Source organism: Enhydra lutris, unplaced genomic scaffold (assembly GCF_002288905.1).
Source record: "Enhydra lutris kenyoni isolate GAN:26980312 unplaced genomic scaffold, ASM228890v2 scaffoldscaffold91, whole genome shotgun sequence".
Taxonomy (NCBI): Eukaryota; Metazoa; Chordata; class Mammalia; order Carnivora; family Mustelidae; genus Enhydra; species Enhydra lutris.
Window position 1 is genome coordinate 2,621,273 of NW_019154175.1, and position 18,831 is coordinate 2,640,103.

Consider the following 18,831-nt stretch of genomic DNA (forward strand, 5'->3'; position numbering starts at 1 on the left):
ATGATGAAAGTTCTAAAACCTTCACCAAAAGGCAGAAATTGTCAGACTGGATAAAAAGAAAAGATCCAAATACATACTACTTATAAGATACCCGTAGCAAATACAAAGATAAAGATAGGCTAAGGTCCAAAATTCTAGTTATAAAATAAATAAGACACAGGGATGAAAAGTACAACATAAGAAATATAACCAATAACACTGAATAATTTTGCATGGTGACAGATGGTGACTACAGTTATCATGGTGAGCATTTCATAAAGTACAGAATTGTCAAATCACTATGATATATACCTGAAACTAACAGAAAATTATATGTCAACTATAGTTCAATAAAAAAAAGATATATAAAGGTGAAAAATAAAAGGATAGTAACAGATAAACAATGAAAATACTAATCAGAAGAAAGTTGAAGCAGAGTTCTTGATATAGGTGAATATTCAGTATTAGCCTCTAGCAGTAGTAATTGTAATGAGATCTTCAACCATCTCAGGTAACTGGGAAAACAACTCACAGTTAATACAAAACAAGGAAAAAACTCAACAGTGGGTTGGGTGCTCCACCAGTCAGCTGGTGCCCATGCACTGGGGAACTGGTATAATTTGTAGACAAATCCATAACAACCTCCTCTCTCCTACTGTACAGCAGTAATACTTCTTTTCTGATGCTTAAAAAAGTATTCAAGTTCTTTCTCACATTCCTACATACATACCTATGTATATTATTATTATTATTATTATTTTATTTTTTTTTTTTGCTATAATTGGAATTCTCAGGGGCCAAAGAGCAATTTACATAGGTGGAAAGAACATGAACCCAGACTATGTTCAAATCCCAGCTCTACCATTATTGAACTATGTGATCTTGGACAAATTACTTAACCCCTCCCTGAACACATTTCCTCCTTTGTAAAATGGGTTAATAATCCTTACTTCACAAGATTGTTGAGATGAATAAATGAGCTAATTTATGTGAAGAGCATAGAGTATGTGCTTATTATGGACCCTGATCTCCCAACTTGCTATGCGATAGGAAAATACTGTAGGCATATCAGGGAGTATCATGGAAGCCCAATCTATCTCTGGAGATGGGGAGGTGCACTATGGACCTTTTTTTCAGAATTGGATAGAATGTGGCCTGGATGGCGCATATAACAGAATGGGCAAAATCACCTTCTCTCACTCAAGTTTGGTAGCAGGAAAGTCAAAACCCTGGGGAACTTTCACCAGATTAAAAAATGGAAAGCCCATGCCTTGTGCATTCCAAATACTCAGGCTGATAAGTCAACAGTAGTTACTGAAGGTGTTAGAAAGAGCAATAACCGTACTGACTCCTTACAGGTAAGGAAGTCAGCAGCAAACATCTGCAGTTCTTTAAGAAAGGCCGAGTAGCGTTGGCCTTGAGACCAAATCTAAGTCAGACTTGCAAGAAAAGTAAAATCTGGGGTGCCTGGGTATCTCAGGTGGTTGAGCATCCAACTCTTGGTTTTGACTCAGGTCATGATCTCAGCGTCGTGGGATTGAATCCCAGGTCAGGGGGGAGTCTGCTAGGAATTCTCTCTCCCTCTTTACCCCTCCTCCCCCATAAAAGAAAGGAAGGAAGGAAGGGAGGAAGGAAGGAAGGAAAGAAGGAAGGTGGGTGAAAGACAGAAAGAAAATCTTTTAAAAAAGAGTAAAATCACAAGCCCATATTTGTAAAATGTTCATTTGTTTGCTCCTTCATCCATCCATCCAACCATTCATCCATCCAACCATCCATCCATTCATCCATCCATCCATCCATCCATCCATCTCTCCTATTCATTTATTTAACAAACCTTTATCAAGGATCAACTAAATGCCAAGTATTACATCATAAAACCAGTGAAATGATATCCTTTTCTATCACTTGGCAACAAATTATTATTAATGGAAGCAAGTGAGTAAGAAGTTCTTTTACCGATAATCAGCCAAATTCTTCATCCTTGTCCTCCATAATGTATGTTCTCAGTTTTTGATCTAGACTGGCCGCAAAACCTGTAAGCCTTGGTTGGGACAGGAACCAAGGCTGAGGTGAAACCACCTGCCTTCAGAAGATGATCACAGCTGATGAATGAATTAGTCTTGGAAATGTTTTCAGCAGGTGATCTGCTTGACTCATTAGGGGAACTATCCGGTTCATTAGCCGATATACCTGGTTCAGTGGATAATACATCCAATTAAGCAGGTGAAACATGACTTCCTTTAAAAAACAGACCCCTTTTCACCCCTAACCCTCATCCCCTACAGTAGTGGGAGCTTCAACTGCTCAGAGCAACTTTGATTACTTCTGTTCTCCTCTTCCCTGCCTAAATGCCTGTGAGTGATCTGCCCCAGGTATCCTGAGGGACCACATGCCCGTGTGAGACCCGATCTGTGCCGATACAGGCAAAAATCTGGATTTGGCTATTTCAGTAAATCACTGTCATCCAGAGTGGTTCCGAATTCTGTCAAAAAAAAAAAAAAAAAAAAGCCTCAATTTGCTATGCAGACAGAATGGGGCTGTTTTTATCCTGCTGAGAGTCACAGCCATGAAATCTTTGTTTGCACATCAGGGCTCTTTTCAACAATGCTGGGTGTGGGGACCAAAATAGCCTTTCTAAAGTCACCTCTCTCCCCCTCAGTCTGCTCTCTCTGCTTGGGGAAGATGGGATCCCTGCAGGAGGAACAGCTGTTCCCTGGCCCGCACTTTTGTCACAACCAGGAACAAAGAGTCCCTGGAGCCATCCGAGCTCGCGCTCAAGAAATGTGAACAAATCTGAATTGTGGATTTCTTTAGCATTGGGGAGGGAAAATCAGAAGGAATTAGAGTCCCCGGGAGGGCTTGTTAAAACATGGATTTCTGCGTCAAATGCTATCCTGGTAAGTATTTAACAAACTTGCTAGCTTTGGGGAAGAAAAGATGTGAATTGCAAATTGCATTTGCCAATTTCTGTGGTGTAAATACTCCTAAAATAGTCTATTTCAAGCTGCATGGAAATTGGGAAGAGATGCACAATCCCCTTCTTCTCAGGAGCTCATCCTAGCCAGCTCCAGCACCACTGAGGAGAGCCCCACTCTCACGGTTTCTGACTTAGCAGGACAGTGGGAGGACTAAATACTCCAGGGGAGCAAAAGCACGGGAAAGGGAAGCGTGGCAGGAGATGAGGCTGGAAAAAAGGGGTGGGTTCTCAACTTTATCCTAAGAGCAAGGGGTACCATGGAAGGATCACAGGCAGAGGAGGGCAGATCACATCTGGCCTAAGAAACTGTTGCCTTTGGAAATGGTGCAGCTTGCACCATTGATTGTGTCTTGTTTCTAAATCAGAAACACAGACATACGCCCTATTATGCAAGGTTATAGCTGAGCTTCTTCTTAATCCTGTTTAGGTCAGCCATACTATTCCCTGTCATCCTCCAGTTGTGTTGCTCTTGTCATCCAATGAAACGAAACTGTTCAATAACAAGGACGCCGTCTTTATTCCTTCTGTTGTCCCCTTGTGCCTATAGTGGTGCTGGGTGACCCCTGGGTCACTGGTGAACAGCCACAGGTACTGAAAAGATCATTTGAGTTAATAAAAGGCTATCGAGCTTCCAGTCTATTTCCCATTCATCAATTTTGAGAAATTAAAACCCCTGGGTTGGCCCCTCTGGCCAACTCAGTAGTCTTAAAGTTTTGGCAAGTACCTTTAGCCTGTGTGATTGAGTAACTAAACCTTTCTTTGTATGTTGATAGATCATGCATTGTTTCCTGGAAAGACTGTGAACCAAACCCTCCCACGCAACCTCCCCCAGGGCACCAATACACAGCCTCTGAGCCCTGTGCTACCTCTGCCTGGCACCATTGAGTCTGCACACAGTCAAGAAGTATTACAGACCACAGTGCTCCCCTTTTACTGATTAACTGCCCTAAAGCTCCTTTAAAAATCTTTGGGCCAGGCACAAACCTTGGTGTTGGGTTTCAGACAAGGGTCTGCCTTTTCCGCAGGTGGCTGGGCTCCGGAATAAATCTCATATTCCTTTCCAATCAAAAAGTCATCTCTTGAGTATTGGGTTTATTTATTTATTAGAAAGAGAGAGAGAGAGTGAGCAAGCAAGTTGGGGGAGGGCCAGAGGAAGAGAAACTTCAAGAAGACTCCCCCACTGACACAAGGCTCGATCTCACGACCCATGAGATCATGACCTGAGCTGAAACCAAGAGTCCAAGGTTTAACTGACTGAGCCACCCAAGCACCCCTTGAGTGTTGGCTTTTTGAGTGACAAGCAGCCTACTGGGTTTTTCAGTAACAAAATCAGATGTATTTTTTAAAGGTTTTGTGAAAGAATGTCACAAGCAGAAGTTCTAGAATGCTGCACATTTGTAAGATGGTACAATTGATGACAGGTAGTGTGGTTAGGGATAGTGGACCAGATCTTCACCCAACACTGTCCTCCTATCTACCTTCCTGCTCCAAATTACCCAACCACTGCCTCCCGTTTTGGACTTTCCTCACACTTTGCAGGCTTCCAGGGTGACAGGATGGGGCTGCGGCCAGCACCTGGGAGCCCAGAAAAACATGTGTTCCCTGATGCTCCTCTCACAATGTGCATTTGACGCTCTCTGATATCCAACGTGCTACCCTGTCAACACCTGTCCTCATAGAGACATGTAGCTTTATAGTTTCTTGGAGCAGAAGGAGGGCACTGTGGCTTAGGGAAGTCACTTTTACATTAAAGTCCATGGACCACCCACATCAAAATGGCCCAGACTCTTACTAAACCTGCAAATCTGTGGGCCCTACCCCAGCTCTGCAAGATCACATCTGAAAAATGAAGGCTCCTGACTCTGCTGTGGTCTATAGAAGCCCATCCTTCAAACTCACCCACTAAACGATGACCCACGAGCTCCAACAACCTGACCCCAGCCCCCTCGTCAATACTTTGGATTATAGATTATATTTTATATGAATCTCTCCCATAGACAGGGGCTGTAAGGGTTAAATGCAGTGAAATATACACAGTGCTTAAAACAGCTCTTGGCACTTAGAAAGCACTGGATAAATGGTCACGTTTATTATATCACCCTGGCTCCTCAGCAGCCCTGTGCATGTGTGGACGGTGAGCTGATATCTCAAAAAGCAAAATGAGTTACCAGAGGCCACACAGCTAATTAGGAGCCGGGCAGGAGTCAGCCCCGGAATGCCGAACTCCGAATCCAGCACCATTTCTGCTACACCAGGCTGCCTTCTTCAAACCCTGATTTTCCCTAAATGCTTCTCTTCCGCGGACCTGTCTCTAGGTAGTCAAGCAAAGCTCTACATGGCTCCCTTTCATTAGCAATTTATCAGTATGTTGCATTGTATATTGCAAACAGATAACCAGCCAAGCTTGGCTGACCTCTAGAATCCCTTCAGATATAATTGAGTTTGTACTATCTGACATGTAGCCCATCTTGGAGCATTTAGGTAAATCACAGAGCCTCCCCACCTGGACCCCTGGGCTCTGAATCCTTGCCTTTCTCTCCACACATCCCCTCCCCACCTTCCCTTTTGCAAGCAGACCCCGACCCCTCTGTTGAGGGATGCGCTCCTCACGTTGATGGCGACTTAATGCTAAGCACGCGAGAACACAAAGCCCTAACCGCTCCCCTCACGGATCCCAGCCCTGCCTTTTGGAGACCGGGGGGAGATTTAATTTAGATAGAGGTGATTTTTTTTTTGCGATATGGATGTCCCAGCCTACCCTTGAGGAACAAACAAGGCTGGAGTCAGACGCTGGAACACAGCAATGTAGCCTCCATGTGCCAAAATCTAGCTGTTGCCTTTCTCTGTCTGCAAAGAATTAAGGAGTACCTGGATTGAGGCACCTTTAAGCTTTCTCAAGCTACTCTTGGTGGAGGAGAGGAGAGGGTAGGTGGTTTTCGGGGGCCAATGTAACCTTTTCTTGCAGAGTCAGCTGTTTGATCCCTTAGAGACTGTACCTCTCTGTGACTGCCCCCTTCACACACACCTGCTCCTCCCTTCTCCCCTGCAATCCAGACATAAAAAAATATGATTGGGCAAGTCACCTCAATGTCTCAGGGTGCCTACTTGCAAATGACGATGCTAATCCTGATGATTTAAAGATCTCTTCCACCTCTAACTTCTTGAGCTTACTCATTCTTAGCTATCCCCCGGCACTGGGCCAGGTACAGCCATCTGCCGACGATTCTTACAGCATAGGTGTTCCATTTTTTTTCATTCACGACACCCTCAAAGTTCTTGGTCAGTTTTTCACAGTATCCAGAGGCCAAAAGCAATACCTAACAGATCTATTTATTGCGTGGTTAGGTCCAAAGAACTTAATGAGTATTTATGTCCTAGCCATTAGTAGCTATTAAAAAAAAAACACCTAAATTGAAAGAAAAAGAACATTTTTACTTTATTCTGGTAAAATAACAATCAGTTACTAAGGGAACGTAGGTGCCCAATGGACACTGCACGGATTCTCAACTGTAAAAGCACATGGGACCCCATCTGCCTCGTTTCCCACTTCACCTCGATCCTTGGCATGGTACTTGTTTTTTTCCCCAGCAACTGCCAATAATCTAGCTTTGTAAAACTATGAAAGGGAGGTTGCACAATCCAATGTTGTGACTGTACACAAGCTAATATTTTACAGTATCTGATGGATACCAAGTAGCACTGTATTTCCCTAGAAAATTAGAAATAGACTGTGGTATCTTTGTGAATTTACTGCAGTCCCCCAGGGTGCCTGGGTACGGAGTTTGGGAACTGGGGTTCTCCAAGAAAAAAAAAAATCTCAGCGTGCATCTCATTGTACTCCTTTTCACTCTGACCTCTCAGAAGACTCTGAAGAGCTAGTCACCCTTGTCTTTAGAAAAGGCTCTTGGGGGGCGCCTGGGTGGCTCAGTTGGTTAAGCAACTGCCTTCGGCTCAGGTCATGATCCTGGAGTCCTGGAATCGAGTCCCACATCGGACTCCCTGCTTGGCGGGGAGTCTGCTTCTCCCGCTGATCTCTCTCTCCTCTCATGCTCTCTCTCTCTCTCTCTCAAATAAATAAATAAAATCATTAAAAAAAAAAAAAGAAAAAGAAAAGGCTCTTGGGGCAGTCTGGTTTGAGAAACTAGAAGAACGTTCTACATCTTCTTTCATAGCCCAGGCTCAGAAACAAAACCAGCAGATCACTTACACTCTGGTACTTTGAATGCTGATTGTGTTTTCCAAAGAGGCACACAGCTAGGCTACATCCTAAACACACTAGTGGCAGAGAAAGAGACAAGAGAAAAGGCTGCCATGGAAGGTGATCAGGTCAGCAGCACACAAGATCTGTATTGCCTGCATCATTCTGTAGGCCGACATTTTGTGCGCAGAATGGACACAACCAGGACAAAATTAGGCACAACAAATACTTGAAATGACTGTCGAACCTGGCCATGGGCCTGGTGCTGTGCTGAAATCTTTACACTCATGGATTTTCCCTTGAGAATGTACAGCTCTAGAAGGTACATTTCATTGTATCCCCAACAAACCATGAAGGCACCAGGGCACAGCTCATCACACAGCATGAAAACAGTGAGACCAGGGCTTGAACTCAGACCTTTCTGACTGCCCACGCCCAACTTTGAGCTCTGTGCGGTCTCTTTGGAAGTGTGATTTTTACCCTCAAGGATGCAAAATGGCCCAACTGGCAGGGGCATCCAGGTATAGCCACCTGGGTGGCTCAGTGGGTTAAACCTCTGCCTTCGGCTCAGGTCATGATACCAGGGTCCTGGAATCGAACCCCCGGAATCGGGCTCTCTGCTCAGCAGGGAGCCTGCTTCCCCCCCTCTCTCTGACTGCCTCTCTGCCTACTTGTGATCTCTGTCAAATGAATAAATAAAATCTTTAAAAAAAATAAAAACCGAGAGGCTGAAGGCAGAAAGGGAGATTTGATTTAACCCCTGTAAAGAGTTGGTCTTAATGACAGTCAGCTCATCACTGGTTAGGAAGCCACTGCTGTAGTGGGTGGTAATGTCTTAGGCTCTTCAGCAGATGCCTTGAGTTTCTGTCAGTTTTTCCACATCCTAAGTTGTAACATGGAGTGATTACTTACCTCTCAATTCTCACTTAAATAAGCTGTTAATCAGCAAGACTGAGATTAGGACCAGGGCTGTAAAACTGAGTTCTATCAAAAAGCCTGGTCCTGTGTGAGGAATACAAGAACTCTTAGGGAACCCATTCTAAACAGTCCAGGAGAGGTGGCCAGCGTTGTTTACCACTAAATACTAGAAAAACCAATGAGGCTATAAGATCAAATCCCTTGTATCCTTCATACTGCATGTAGCCAAACTTCGAACCCTCAATGCTCCTCCTAGATCAGAGTTCGTCTGGACCATTGGCCCCCTTTGGGTTCTTCTGCTTGCTGCTCAGATACACTCAGATGTGCTCCTGCTTTATCTGCTCTTCATCTTCCTAGGTTCCCCTTCTCTGGCCTTTTGTTTGTAAGGTGCAACTATCAGCTCTTGTCTGGACACTTTCTTCCAACAAAGACACCCACATCGTAATCCAGAAGGGATTACAAATTCACAGCTCGATATGATAAAAAAGTGTTTACCTTATGTGTCTCCAGCCTCCTGGCAGCCCTTTCCTAAATCTCCTGGAAAACAAAATTATTTAGATGAGAGGCAATATAGCATGGTGGGTGGAGGGCACATAGTTCTGGACTTGGACTTGAGTTCGGATCATAATTCTGGCCCTTATTTTGCCATCTTGTGCAAAGCATTTAATTTTAGCCTCAATTTCCTGATCTCAAAGTAAAGAATATGAAAATCTTTATTTTTTTGTGAGCCTTAAATGACAGACTATGTGAAATGTCTGGTATATTGTGGCACTTTCATAATTATGATGATGAAGCCTGCTCAGCCTTCCTCAAACACTGTTTCCAGGATTCATAACCTTCAGTTGGAGGCACTTTTTTTTTTCTTTTCAAATCAAAATGCACCCTGCTGCAGGCCCAGCTCATTTCTGATGATCACATCCAGTCAATGGCCCTCCAGCTATCAGATAGGAGTCGAGAACATCTTAATGGCTTTTGAATTCTTTGAAAAGTAGATATGTATGTACAGTGCAAAACACTTGTGAAGAACTTGTAGCAGATCAATTCCTGTAAATACCCTAAACAGCTTTAATTGATTGCCATGTGTGATCTGAAGTTCTGATTAATAGAGGCTTTGTTTAAAAAAGAAAGCATGAAATGCCTAGGAATAAATTTAACCAGGGAGGTGAATGACCTATATTCTGCAAACTCTAAGATGTGGATGAGAAATTGAAGACAGCACAAAGTAAATGGAAAGAAATACTGTGCTCATGAGTTGGAAGAATTAATATTATTAAAATGTCAATACTACCCAAAGCAATCTGTAAACTCAATGTAATCCTTATCAAAATGCCAATAGCACTTTTCACAGAACAAGACAAAATAATCCTAAAATTTCTATGGAAGCATAAAACACCCTGAATAGCCAAAGCACTCTTGAGAAAGAACAAAGCTGGAGGTATCATTCTCCCTGATTTCAAACTATGCTACAAAACTATCATAATCAAAACAGTGTGGTACTGGCATAAAAGAGGACACATAGATCAATGGAACAGAATCGGAATCTCAGAAGTAAATCCATGCTTAGATGGTCAATCAATTTATGACAAAGGAGGATAGAACACAACGACGGAGAAAAGACAAATCTATTAAGTGGTATAAATAGTATTGTCATAAATAAATGGTGTTGGGAAAACTGGACAGCATGCATCAGAATGACACTGGACCACTTTCTTACACCACACAGAAAATAAACTCTAAATGGATTAAAGACTTAAATATAAGACCTGAAACAGTATAACTCCTAGAAGAAAACACAGGCAGTCATCTCTCTGACAATCGTCAAAGCAATATTGTTTTGAACGTCTCCTCAGGTAAAGGCAACAGAAACAAAAATGAATGAATGGGACAATGCCAAAATGAAAAGCTCTACACAGTAAAGAAAAACATCAACAAAACAAAAAATGCAACCAACTGAATGGGAGAAGATACTTGCAACCCCTGGTAAGGGGTTATATACAAAATTTATAAATAATTCATAAAACTTCCTAACAAACAAACAAACAAAAACCCCAAACAATGTGATTACAAATTGTGCAGAGGGCCCGAATAGACATTTTTCCATGGAAGACTTACATATAGCCAACAACACATGAAAAGATGTTCAATGTCATTAATATCATCAAGGAAATGCAAATCAAAACCACAATGAGATACCACCTCATACCTGTCAGAATGGATGTTATCAAAAGACAAGCAAAAACAAGCATTGACAAGGATGTGGAGAAAATGGAAATCTTGTACAGTGTTGGCAGGCACGTAAATTGGCACAGCCATAATGGAAAACTCTATGGAGTTTTCTCAGGAAAATTAAAAATAGGACTATCATATGATCCAGCAATCTCACTTCTGGGTATTTATCCAAAGAAAACAAAAACGCAAATTCAAAAAGATATATGTACCACCACGTTCACTGCAATATTTTTTGTAGTAGTCAAGATATGGTATCAACTTAAGAGACCATCAATAAATGAATGGATAAAGAAGATGTGGTAGACATATACAATGGAATACTACCCAGCCATAGAAAGAAAGAAATCTTGTCATTTGCAACAACATGGTTGGAACTAGAGGGTATTATGCTGAGTGAAGTGTATGTCAGAGAAAGACAGATACTGTATGATTTAACTTATATGTGGAATCTAAAATGAATAAACAAAACAAAACAGAAACAGATGCATAGATAGAGAACATGCTGGTGGTAGCCAGAGGGGAGGTGTTTGGGAGGGGGGTGAAATAGCTGAGGGAGGGGCGTCTGGGTGGCTCAGTGGGTTAAAGCCTTTGCCTTTGGCTTGGGTCATGATCCCAGGTCCTGGGATAGAGCCCCGCATGGGGCTCTCTGGTCGGCAGGGAGCCTGCTTTCCCTTCTCTCCCTGTCTGCCTACTTGTGATCTCTGTCAAATAAATAAATAAAATTTAAAAAAGAGAGAGAGAGATTAGAGATTAAGAGGTACAAGCTTCCAGTAATAAAATAAATGTAAAACGAATCTACAGCATAGGAAATATAGTCAATAATATTGTAATAACTATATGGTGATAGAACAAGGCCCATCAGCAATCATTTCATAATGTATTAAAAATCACTATCTTGCCCATCTGAAATTAATACAATATTGTATGTCAATTATAATTCAACCAAAAACAAACAAAAGAATAAAGAGGGATCTTGTGTACCTTCTACAAATTTTCTCTGCATGGTACAATGTTGCAGTCTTACAGTACAGTATCACAACCAGGATGTGGACACTGATTCAGTCAAGACATAGAACACTCTATCACCCTATCATCACCAGCATCCCTTATGTTATCTTGTCATAGCCATACCACTTATCTCTGGGCCCCACCCCTTCTACTCTGTCTTCCTGGAAGTGGAAGTCTTCCCTTTTGTTTTTCCTCCAACTGGAGTATTTTAAAGCAAATCTTAGTATACCATTTAATCTGTAACTACTTCACTTTGCTTCTCTAAAAAATAACATTTTAGAAAGCAACCATGTACCATTACTTCACCCATCAAAATTAATGAATCCTTAAAGAAAAGCATAGCATTTCTAAGAAAGAGAAGGAAAACATCACTGTCTATGCTTGCCAGTATTTTGAATTATGAGGTTGTGAAATAGTCTCTTCTGGCAACTCTCGGAGTCCAGCTACCTGCTCCTTCCAGAACAAGTCTCTGCTTGGACGAGTACATCTATTTGTCGGCGTGCTTGGAGAGAGTCAGCTGGGATCATCTGGTTCCAACATACATTGTGCCCAGGTTCTTAGGCTGAAAGTGCCATTACGTATTCCTGGGTGAGGGGCTATCTCATGTATCTTAATCCCGTGCAGCCCTGGTGACTCACCACGGCTCTTTGGGGCTTAGCTTTGAATTCCCTTGACTTTGAGGTTACAAACATCAATCCTTCCACATTGCTTTGCTTTCATTTCTGAAGCACTGGTGTGCATATCTAACCCCTGCGTGCACATAAGTATTCATTTGCCTGGAAGTCTTAAAAATGCTAATGTGAAATTGGGTTAGAATTCTACAGGCCAGACTCTGACCTCAAATATTAATCATGCCCGGGTAGCCGAGGGGAGCCTTGGCCATTGCAGGGAAAAGGCGGACGTTCAGGCGTGCTCCCTCTGAAGGAAGCACTGCCAGGCAAACTAATCAAAATCAAACCCCCATTTTAAAACATTTCACTCACCAGCAGGCTGTTCATTTTTCTCAGGTGTACATCTTGCTTTTGATTAGACAGAAGCAGTGATCTGATCAACTTCTCGATTGAACAAGAAACAAAACAAGACATGGCCAATTCATATCATGTTTCTAGAACGGCTTTTGATAGAAATTTACTTCTCTGAATTCCATTCTTCTTTATTCAATATCATATCAAAGATTCTCATCCTGGCTCCCCCACTTTCCTCCTTTACCTCCCTTCTCCTACCAACTTTCTCGCCCAAATGCTTTCTTCTACACTGAAGAATTATTTAAAAATTGATTCTGATGTTCAATGTTCCAGAGAGTTGCCTCTTGCTGACTCTGGACAGTCCCTAACCAGAGGTCTCAGAAGGGTCTCTTGGGAGTGCACATCACCTGCCAAGGCGAGCAGGGTGCATGCTCTGAACCAGGTCAGTGTCAGCCAGTCCCTGAAGTGGGAGCCACGATCCCAGTGTGGTCACTCTGTCCAAGAGGTCTGTGCAGACACCGCTCCCTTCTTGATGTTCTGGCCCTTGTCCATTCATTTAGCTCCTTCATTATGGTGAGTTCTGTGCTAGGCACTTGATCTCATTTGGTTCCCACAATTATCATGTGACTTAGATATTATTACCATCCCCATTCAGGCATAAAGATGACCTAGCTAGAAGAAGTAGAGTCAGATTTTGAATCCAGATTTTGACCACAACCCCCCTTTTTACCCTCTGTGTCTCACTGCCTTTAGGTTAACCTCTAATTTCCTTCCAAGAAAATAGAACACAATTATTTCCATGACCTTACCAATTGGTCTAATATCTGAAATTAACCAATAAGAAAACGGAAGCCCAGAGAGCCCTTACAACTTACCTGAGGTCACACAGCTCTTGAATGGGCAGAGCTGAGACTTGGGTTTGTGTCTTATCGATTCAAAGTATTACACTACTGTTGTATGCACCATACAGCCAGTCAAGGGGATAAAGAAACTAAGGTTCAAAGTCAAAGAAATAAAGTCAAACTCATGCCATCTCCTCCTAGAGGAAGCTGCTGCTTCAAAACGGATACAAAGATTGCTGTCCTAGTATATCTCATGCTTATAATATGGCCTCTCCACCACTTCATAAACTCTTTATGTTTTATTTTTATTATTTACTGCTTAATTTGAGATTCTTTTGTTAGGAATATGGAGACAGAAACAAAACAACAAAGTACTCAAAACTGCCATGTGAAATACAAACAACTCTGAGCTTTCCTTTAGGTTTTCTTAAATTTCTATAAAATATACCCTTGCAATTTACATAATATCCTTTTTCATTTTATCTGGACTGACCTGGTCTAGTTGTTTGTCTCAGAACAAGAATGGGGTAACCTCAGAGACACAGCATCCTAGGCTATAGCCAGGTCCATTGTTAACCAAGGGTAAGAAAGAGAGAAGGGAGGAGTAAGAAGGAAAGAAGGTAAGAGTAAACCATATTGGAGGGAGATATTGCCATTGTTAGATGGTTGCAGGGATACCAATGAGAAGGTCTCAACTACAAATCTTATCTTCATTTACTGGGCTGTAATTTACTGCATATTTGAGAACATACTCCCTAATAATGCAGTGAATTGCAGCCCAGTAAATGAAGGTAAGATTTGTAGTTGGGATCTTCTCATTGATCTCCCTACAACCATCTAATAATTTGTTTTGTCATAGAATCTATTCTCCAAGGGTATTGACCTATCAGAAGACCAAAAAGAAAAAGAAGCATTGTTAGGAATTGAATCAACTTTTCATTCTGGGGAGATATCTCCAAGGAGAATGAACGGATTGTGGGTGCTGGTCTAGTTCCCCAGACCTGCTTCTATGCAATTCCCGACTTCCTCTGTAAGAAAATGGATGGAATCTGTACCACAAATATACTGAATTAGAATGGCAAGAATTTTGTCAGTGTTAAGTGTTTGATTCATTGGTAGGCTAGCCTCTCCCCAGCATAGCTATGGGATATCTCCACTCAGTACGATATATGTTCATTTATCCTTTCAACAAATGTCTAGTACTATCCTTTTAAGTTTTAGGGATATAACAGTAAACAGAATTGACCAACAAAAAAATTCCTGCCCACTTTGTTAGAGAAATAAGGAGATAAAAGTAACAGGTCAGGTGATGATGAGTACAATGAAATGAAAGTGGTGGAGGAGAGCCCACAGTGCAGTCAACAGAGGAAGAAGCTACCCAGGCCCTGGGACGCTGGCCTCCGTCTGTCTACCTGTTTGTGCTCCTCCCCATTGGCCACCACCTTCTCCAGAATCCTATTTGCCTTGGCCAATTGCATCTCAACTCAGGGATTTTTATCTCAAAAAGGAAGTCACTGAACTCAGCTGTGTCCACACTCCCAGACCCAGGTGTCCAACAGCTTCCCAGGTTCCTGTCTTCTTCCTGGTGGCCATTTCCTTGCTCTTGCTTCCAATATTTCTCACTGTGCTTCTGCCCAGGAGCTCTCTTCCATGTTCTCTTTACATGAGCCAACTCATCTGGCTTTGTCATCTCTTTCCTGCCCTATGCCTAGAACTTGGTCACCCCCAAACTCCCAGGGAAGGGTCTCCACTTACTCTGTTTCCTCCACATCCCAGTGGTAGAATTCCAGCAGACTTCTGTGTCTGGTGCTCACACAGAGATTACTCGGCCTCTGTGTGCAGTATCTAATTGGAGAGGATTATTTCCAAATATCGTAAAGCAAAGAAATAGCCATTTCCTATGCCTACATAGGTGGTGCTTTAAAAAGTTGTCATGAAAAAGCATGAGCCTGCCTTGGACACAGCCTCCACGATGCTTCATGCCCCTCACAAACCAAATTCATTCACAGGGCAATACTCCCATGGAGATGGGGCTGCCAGGTTTTTTCAGCCAATGCTTAATATGCTCTGAGTTTCTTTAAGCTCTTCCCCCCAACAATATTCTGCCACAGCAAAGATCCTCAGGTTAATTACACCTTCCTAATTAATACCATTTCATTTCTTAATCCACTTAAAATATGTGTCCTTTAGACCAGAACACTAATCTCTCCCATCTGGAGATGTCATATTACTAGATGCCTAAATGGCTTTCAGATGTAATAATTACTTTAGAGCTCTGTCTCCCAGAGAGGCCTCATCCATTCTGTTACCAAAGCCATGGTCATTGTCGCTCGCCAACACCACTGCCCAGTTGACCCAGCTATGCCTGTCCCTTCTAGCTATAGGACTGCCCTTCTGAGACAAGCCACCTCCCTAACTCCATATCCACAGACTTGCAAGGCATCAGCTTTGAATCGTTTTTAAGTCTCTACAAATATCCATGGTACTTCTCCAGGCGAGGAAACCTACCTTATGACAGTTATTGTTTAAATTTAATAACAAACCATGTAAACTCTAAATGAGCACATTTTTACTTTTTGTCTTTTAATACACATTATATTTTATGTGAGAGTTAAATTGGAGAACTGTCAATTATGCAGTTCATCCTAAATACACATGGATTCAGAAACACACGTTCCTTTCAAGAGTAGGTTTATGATAGCCTGAATGTTTGCACTGGCTTCTGCACAAACCATCTCTCCAACCCCTGTGGCAGTACATAGTTTCATGTTTAAACAGTAGATTTGGAATAAACAAGGAGAGTGCAGTGATAGAAAAAGCAAAGAAAGAGAATATGAGTAATTTCTGTTTTGTTATTCTATATGATCTCTTGGAGTATTTATTTGTGTTTAATATTTAAAACAATAAAACAGTGTAAAGCATGAAATGTCTTCCTGAGTCTGAACAGTAACTTTAAGATTGAAATTCACTCATTTTAAGTAACTGTTTAAAACCAGAACATGAATTAGGAGGAAAAGTAAGTTTAATCATAACTTATTGGACAGTTATGTACATTAAACATTCTATCAGATTATCATCAAAGGATCAAAGTTCAAACTATTAGGTAGATATAAAAGCGCAGAATAAATAGTTGTGGTTTTTTGTTTTTTTTGTTTTTGTCTGGTGGGAACATGGACGAACTAGAAGTAATCACAGTATTTGTTCATGATAACTCTCTATTTCGCAAAGAAATCTGAAGTGGGGAACTAACATAAAAATTACATAAGTAACTGTTTAAAACCAGAACATGAATTAGGAGGAAAAGTAAGTTTAATCATAACTTATTGGACAGTTATGTACATTAAATATTCTATCAGATTATCATCAAAGGATCAAAGTTCAAACTATTAGGTAGATATAAAAGCACAGAATAAATAGTTGTGGTTTTTTGTTTTTTTGATTTTGTCTGGTGGGAACATGGATGAACTAGAAATAATCACAGTATTTGTTCATGATTACTCTGTATTTCGCAAAGAAATCTGAAGTGGGGAACTAACATAAAATGACATTGACCTAGTGAAGCTCAACAAAGAACAATGAAAAAAAGAAACAAATAAGGGACAGAGAATCAATATCTATATCTATTTTGAAATACATAGTGCCTTCACCATCACAGAGAGCTTCATTTCATGACTGTCACTGAAAATGATTATGTTGCATAGAGGAAAGGATGATAAAAAATCGTATGTTTCAGGTGTCACATGTGCTAGACACACCACAGAGTTATTGTTGATCTAATTTGCATGCCTCTAATTAATGTGAAACTCAGCACATTTTCATGTTTATTGGTCAATTAGGTTTCTTCTTTTATAAAAAGCCTGCTAAATGCTGTGTCTATTTTCCTATATGGTTTTTAATATTGAACTTATACAATTTTGCGTATCTTCTCAATTTTAATCCTGTCATCCTCAAACATCTGTCACTTTCCCCAAATTCCCAGATCATGTACCAATATTTTAGGGGTTTATGTGAGGCTATTTTTTTGTTAATAATTTTTAAATCTCTTGCATTGTGGAATTTGTGCTCTATGACAGCAATTCCTTGATATTCTGAATTTCATATTTATTTTTTGTGAAGAACTTACTTATTTGAAATCATATTTATTTTTAGTAGAGTCCATTTTTTTCTCTTATTAATATTATTCTATCAAGACTTCTGCTTCCCACCAAGTTGAGGTAACAATGACTGGATTTTAACATCCTTGAAAAAAAAAAAAAACAAAAAACACAAAACATCCTTCTTGAAAAATAAAAAACAACAACACAAAACAAACAAAAAAAGCAAAGCAATAATTTTCAAACCACTACACAGCAGGCAATGAAGAATAGCGATCCCTGATAGATGGGAAACAAATGAAGTGAGAAATTGGTCCACTTACTGACTTGAGAATTTCCAGGATGTGTTGTAGGAAGATCCCAGGGAGTTTGACAGACTCTCTGGGTAAAAGCAATAGAGCCACAAGTCAGGGGAGAACAAGGTGGCTGGAGTTCACAGGACAGAATACTGAAGAGTTGCAAGAAGAAAGAACTCCACAGATCTCCCGGGCGTCCTCCTGGACACTGAACAGGAGAGGCACGCGGAAAGCACCTGAGGCTGGGGAAAGATCCACCCAGAAAGGACTGGAAGGAACAGTGACCAAAAGTCAAAAGGACGGGGAATAGTTCCATTTTCTACCAGCCAGACCAGAAAATTTCATAATTATGGGTCTTCAGGTACAGTAACATGAAGTATTTTTCCTCAGTGGTGGAGAATAATCACTGCTCCTTCCTAACAAAGATTGAAAGTGAAATCCAAAAGGACTAAACTGTTTCAAGGTAACTTAACTGTATTCAAGAACAAAGCTCAAGGCAAAAATCACAGGAGTGCAAAAATAGCTAGGACTCAAGGTAAAATTTATAATATTTGGCATCCAAGAAAAAAGAAATCACAAGGCCTGAGAAGTAAAAATAAATAAATAAATAAATAAATAACCCAACTGAAGGGAAGAATGAGTCAAAGCAAAGCAACTGAGAACATTTTGTAATGTTTAGAATTAGCAGACAAGACGTTGTAGCAACCATAATTGTATTCCACATGTTCAAAAAGTAAAGTAGAACCAAGGAAGATATATAAAAGATACACACTGAACGACTATAGATGAAAACTACAATTTGTGAAATGGAAAATACATTGTATGAGATTAATGGCAGATTAGAAATAGCAGAAATGATTAGTAATTTTGTACTGCTGTCAAGATAGATCAATGGAACCGAATAGAGTTCAGATATAGATCCACACTTAACAAGTAATTTTGACAAAAGTGCAAAGGCAATTCAGTGGTCAGAGAACAGTCTTTTCATGAAATGATGTTCGAAGAATTAAATATCCATATGCAAAGCAAAAACAAACTTTGATCTGTATCTTGCACTCGGTACAAAAATTGAGCTCCAAGTGGAAGCTAAAACTATAAAACTTCTAGAAGAAAACAGAGAGAAAAATTGAGTTAGACAAAAATGTACTGAATAGGATGCCAAAAGCATCTGTAAAAGAAGTGATACCTGATGAACTGATCTTCATCAAATATTTGAAAATCTGTTCTGAAAAAAACACCATTAAGAATAAAAAGACAAGGGGTGCTTTCAGGTCGGGTCATGGTCCCAGAGTCATGGGATCGAGCCCCGCATTAGGCTCCCTGCT